Source organism: Phocoena sinus, chromosome 11, assembly GCF_008692025.1.
Source record: "Phocoena sinus isolate mPhoSin1 chromosome 11, mPhoSin1.pri, whole genome shotgun sequence".
Taxonomy (NCBI): Eukaryota; Metazoa; Chordata; class Mammalia; order Artiodactyla; family Phocoenidae; genus Phocoena; species Phocoena sinus.
The window spans coordinates 71021036-71027035 of NC_045773.1; the positions used below are offsets into that span (position 1 = coordinate 71021036).

The window sequence follows — 6000 nt, forward strand, 5'->3', positions numbered from 1 at the left end:
AAGCCAGCTACTTAACCCTCGGTGCCTTGGTTTGCTCTTCTATAAAACGGGCCTCCTGCCTGACAGGGTTGTTTTTGGCGGGTGGTGGGTAGTGAGATCCTAAGTGCTTGAAACATGCTGGTTATGGCCTTGCTCTCTGGGCCTGGCCTCTATGGCGCCCTCTGGCCACAGGGCTTGGAACTGCACTCTCTGTCCTGGCACACGCAGGGCCCCGCCTGCTGTGCCCCTGGGGCCCCAATGGCCCTGGGCCTTTCTAAGGGGCGGCAAGGGTTGGAGGGGGGCAGAGAACAGCAAACAGATCTGAGTCAACAAACGAGGCACCAGGCAAGCCCTCTGCTGCCCCTCCTTCGTAGGGACAACGTCTGGGCCCCTGCTGTCTCTCCTTAGGAGTGGCTGTCCTGGGGTTGTTTAAGCAGGGTGGGAGAACTGGTCAGGCCGCTGAGGGCAAATAGTTTCCGAGAGGTGCGGCTTTCGAGTATCTTAAAAGAGATGACATGACATGGGTGTCATGCCCTCGAATGCTAGGAAAGGCCATGCCCATGAGGGCTACGGGTCTTACCCTCTGCTCCTGACACAGATCCTTCTATTTCAGAGCAAAGGAAGGTCAAGGAGGGGGAAGCGAAGGAAGGGAGGGAGGGGAACCCTTGACCTGGGGAAGGGAGACTGCCCCAGGGGCGGAGGCCTGCTTGTTCAGGCCTGAGCCCAGAGGAAACCTGAGAGCGCATTTTACAGGGGCTGTGCTGGGTCAAAAGTGGCTCTCTGGCCCCTGGCGTGTAGATTGCTGAGGAAGGGGTGGGGGATAGGCCCAGGAAACCAGCTGGTGGCTGAAGGACCAGGTGGCGCTCTTCACCCCATCCAGCAGCCCTGGAGCCACACACTGGGCAACAGCTCCACCTGGTGGACAGATGGGGAGGGAAGCCGGTCAATAATCACATGGGAGGCTTAGAGGTGGAAGGGGCTCTGAGGCCTTACTTGTTCACAGAAGCCCCTCCCAGGCATGTGCTCTAGACTCCCCTAGATGAGGAATTCACTTCTGCAGAAGGGATTAGGCAATTATTTGTTAGAAAGTGCTTATGTTTTTTGGAAATCTGTCTCCACCAGTCCCCTAATTGGGGGCTACCAAAGGCAACCTTTCAAATGTTTGAACACAGCTACAGAATCCCTCCCAAATCTTCTCCCCATTTGCTTCAAAATTCCAGTTTGGCCTTAACCTTTCACCCACTATATCTTCCTTTCCCTTGGGTATCTTTTTTTAATATATTAAACTTCCAGAGAATCTCTCTTCCAATTCTATACCCAAACCACTCCCCACACACACTAGTAGCACATTTTAAAACACCTTTGGATCTCAACCTCCTATTGTGCAGGGTCTGATATGTTGGGGAAGTTGATGCTCTAATTTGAGAATTAAATAGATGTCAAGAGCACAGCCTCTGAAGTCAGATAGACCAGTGTTCAAATCTGGGCTCTGCCACTTACTAGCTGTGTGACCTCAGGCAAGCTTCTAAGCCTTTCTGAGCTTCAGTTTCCTCATCTATAAATTGGGAATAGAGGCATTTACTACCTGGAGTTACGGTGAATATCAAATGAGATAAGGCAGGTAGGACACTTAGGACAGCTCCTGGCAACATCAGTCAGCTCCTATGTGGCCATTATAAACACATTTTTCTCATGTTTGGGGCTGTAGGGAGCGCTTTGAGGAAGAGTAAGTTGAAAGGGCAGAGAGGAAAAAAGAATACTTTGTGGAGTTAGCCTTTCCCATCTAGCACAAATCCCAGGTGAAATCCAACAAATGAGTACCTTGTTGCAATCCCATTTCCAGGGGTGTCTGACCACCTCCACACCCCCACCGACCCACACATAAACACACACACACACACATAAACACGGGCGGGCCTTGACAGTTCTTTGACACTCAGAGGGTTTTAAAATTTAAATGTCTTTGAAGGCAAGAGAAACACACCAAAATAAACACACCTCCGGCTCAGCAGAGAAAGGGAAACTGGCAGGGGCCCCAGAACTTTCCCCACCCCCAGCCCTCCCTAAACTTCCTCTTGTGGTTTCTCAAGAGTACAACCTGTTCTCAACCTAGAGAACAGCGCCTGGGGCAGGGGGCTGGGCTTGCTGAGGCTTCCATCGCACCCCACCCTATGATGAGAAGGAAGGAGGGTGTCTGTGTAGAGGAGTGGCCTAGAGGTCCACATAGTTCTGACCTTCACATCCTGCTTACCAGTGATCTCGGTGTGTGCCACCCTCTACCCTCAACTCCCAGCATCAACACCCATCCCCCCAACCCACACCCCTCCCTCAAAGGTAGAGGCTAGAGGTAGTTTGACTGGCAGGCAGAGAAGTGACAGCCTCTGGGCCTCCCCAGATCTGTTTAGAGGGCTAATGTGAGAAATCTAGAGTTTCAGAAAAGTAGTGGAAAAATGGCTGAATCCATGGAACCTCTGCCCTGTGGCCCGGCTGGCATCATGGGCAAGTCCCGGTCTGCCTAGAGGGATGGGGTCAGATGCGTGGATGCAGCTTTGGGATGCAACAGCTGTGAGGAAGTAAGGTGTGCATCTTAAGATTGCTTCTACTCCACTGACCATCTTCCTTACTCAGCTACAAAGCTGGATTGTTCCCCTTGGAATCTAGAATATGAGGGTCTCTGCTCTTAAAGATTCCCCAGCAAAAGAGGTATCTAGGTTTCCCATCTCCCCAGATTCTGGCACATCACCTCCATGCATCTTTCTTGCATGAAACCTTGATTTGTTCCTCTTGGTGACTGAGGCTTACTCAGGAGAAAACAGGACACACACACAACACACACACACACACAGCCATTAGGAAAGGATACCAGCTCTGTGTAGTCTCCACAATTCCAGGCCTGCTGGGGCTCCCTGTAAACAGCACCAGCGCCCACACTCAGCTAACAGATTGCTCTCCTCTGTATCTCCCGAGACACAGGACCATAGCCTCCCTTTGGAAATTCCTAAGCCCCTGGCTCAAGGGCACATTCCATGTGGTCAGTCAAGGAGGCAGGCTAGCCAAATGGTTAAGAACAGGGTCTCCCAAGTCAAGTGACCCGGGTTTAAATCCCAACCCTGTCCTCTTTAGGAAAATTATCTCCTCCATGCCTGAGTTTCCTCATCTATATATAAGATGGAGATAAGCCTAGTGCTTACCTCATAGAACTGTTAGGAGGATTAAATGAGACATTACATGTAAAACATTTAGAAGAGTACCTGACAGTGCTATATAAGCCTTAGCTAGTATTCTGAACCTTTGAAGGAAGGAAATGGGAAAGAAAAGCCACTTGGGATCATGGAGATCATGGTCTCAAGGACCGGATCCTGCTGGAATTCTCAGATATGCTTTGCTCCTAAATTCCAGGGTAGTAGAAGCTCTGACTTGCTCACCATTATATCCCCAATATCTAGCCTGTGCAGACAGTGCAGCCACAGCAAACAGGTGGTGAAAGAATTCACCATGTCAGCCATCTCTCAAACGAGCCTGGGAATTGAAAGAGCAGAAGAATCTTCAGGAAAGCAATGGTAGATCCAGTTCTTTTCACTCATGTCTAGTTCCAAAGAGAATTGGGGGGGGGGGGCAGAGAGCAAGGATTTGTTAGAAGAAACAGTCCTAGCAACCAGGAGATGGGGGAGGGTGCCCCAGGATTGTATGACTGTTACATCACCCTCGGGGTAGACTCTCCCAGCTGCACCTAGCTGGGAATTTCTGGGGTCTTGGGGACCAGCCCAGAAACATGCCTTTCCCTGAATTCATCCAGTTCATTCCTATCTCTTCTTCAGGTCTAGACAGTGGGTTAAAGAGAGGAAGAGCTGTTTCTGGGTCCCTATTGTTTCCCAACGCCCAACACCACAGTCAGGTTCAGTCCAGCTCTGCAGAATTAGTAAGTTCCCACAAAGACTTCCCCCCACTTCTCTGCCTGGTGACTATTCATCATTCAGAACCAACTCAAATGTCCTCTTCTCTCTGAAGCCTTCCCAGCCACCCCAACGTGACACTTCGTCTCTGTTGTTCTATGACTCAGGCGAGATCACTGCGGATGAATAACATCACTGCGCGCTCAGCATCCCATCCAATCCCACACACAGTAGGTGCTCAGTCAATGTTTGCACATGAATACATTAAGGCTCCCTCAGTAACAGCAACCAATTTCTTCAGTTATTCCTCTTGTTGACACATTAAAAGACACAGAAGAGGGTAAGGCCGTCACTTGCGCACCCATCAGACACCAGAGGGACCACCACTTGAGAGGTCCCTCTTTCCAGTCCTGTCCTCTGGCCTCCTCCCTCGGCCCTGGCTGGCGGATGACCCCAAGGCTCCCTGCCACACGGCTTCTGCCCTCCTTCCGCCTCCCACCTCATCTCTGAGGTATGAAGAACGACAACAGACAGCCAGTGAGGTCACTGGGCTTCCAGAATCAGCTTGGAGGGTGGCTGTGCAGACACAGAGAAAGCTCAGGGCTTTGGGGGGCTTCTCCGCCCTTCAGCCACGTGCAACTCAGAAAGAAACTGACCCGAGCTTTGAGAGACAACCGGGAGGTGATGAGGACACCATGACCTTCTTAACCCCCCCACCTCAGACCCCCCCGCCCAGGTGTCCAGCCTCAGCTTGGAGGCTCCAGCGAAGAGGGCAGACGCTGACACCCATCTGTCTTGGCTTCTCCAGCCCTCGAGCCTACCTCCTCGGCAGGTGAGCCCCCCGGAGGACCGACTGTGGCTGCACACACTCTCTCCCGCTGACCTCTCGCTTCTGTCTTTGGGAGATGGGGAGGGGGTCGCCACCTCCAGCCACGGCGAGGGGCGTGCACCCCTCCCCCAGGCGCCCAAACAGAACCAGTTTCCACCGCCGCAGGCGCGGCGTGTTACAAAGTCGCCGCCGCGCCGCCAATCCCGAGTTTAAAGCTGGGCAGGAAGTGGGGAAGAGGGGGCGGGGGAGACAAAGGGGCTGGGTTGCTCCGCTCAGCTAAGGTTTGGGCCCCGGACTCCCCCCGCGGCTCAGCCTGCGCAGCGACCCCAGCCCGCACATCCCGCTTGCACGTTCCCCGGTGAGGGGCGGGGGTGCCCCCCAGGCGCAGGTGCGCCCCGCGGGCAGGCGCGGCGCAGTTTTCCAGGACATCTGCCTGTGAGCGTCTTCCACTCATCCACTCGCTCAGGAAATAACATTAGGCGCTGCTTCTTGACCTCTTACTCTACGTCTGCACAGTGATAGACCCTTTGAGTGTATTAGCTCATTTGCCCCCTGCTATCCATCCCATCCCAGTTTCGCAAAAGACGAAACCGAGGCACAGTGAGATTAGGTAATGTGCCCGAAATCCCACAGCTGCCGAGTGCTGGGATTCGAACCCAGCTTCTGCGCCCTGCCAGACACCCGCAAACGGAGACGAATGAGGCGTGGTGCACGAAGGACTCCCATCCGGAGAGGCTGACCCGCGAGTGAACCGCAGAAAACCACACGCACCACGTTGACGCAACGGCCCGGGAGTAAGGCGGGCAAGGGACAGCCTCTTACCGCCGGCGCTTCCCGGCTCGCCCGACAAATACCTACGGATTAATACACGGCGAGAAGGCAGCGGGATGCGTTGGAACCCCTGGACTGGGTGGCTGTTGGGATCTAGTTCCAAGTGGGCTGCGGGACCGCCAGCACAAAACAAGGTTTCCCCAAATTTCCCGCTCAGAAGAATCACCTGGAGGTTTTAAGAATACAGAATCCCAGACCCCTCCCCTAGAGAGTAAATGATGGGGACCCAGCGGGACCCAGGCAGAGGTTGCTATCAAGCACCTTTGGAGTGTTCCAGGGATATGCTTTTTACGAAAAGCGACTTCATTTCAAAATAGGTGTAAAACCGAGAGCTCATTTTCCTGGCCACTTCCGGGGCTTACTGAACGCACCGCTCACAGAAGGCCAAGTGAGCGGGGTCAACCAACACACCCTCCCGACCCCGCTGGGCCTAGGAAAGCCCAGAGGGGCGCGTGTCGCCCCGCCCCC

At 53.6% G+C, this 6000-nt stretch overlaps 1 protein-coding gene across 2 annotated transcripts in view; it reads right to left on the minus strand.

Annotated features, from left to right (window-relative positions):
- Nucleotides 1–4892, minus strand: part of CCND3 (cyclin D3) — an 81466-nt gene extending 76574 nt beyond the window's left edge. The window contains exon 1 of one of the 2 annotated variants that reach the window (XM_032650187.1): nucleotides 4694–4892. The gene's annotated coding sequence lies outside the window, so the exon portion shown is untranslated. The remainder of the gene's footprint in view (nucleotides 1–4693) is intronic. The other variant, XM_032650189.1, reaches the window with a different exon arrangement.
- Nucleotides 4893–6000: the final 1108 nt, after the last annotated feature.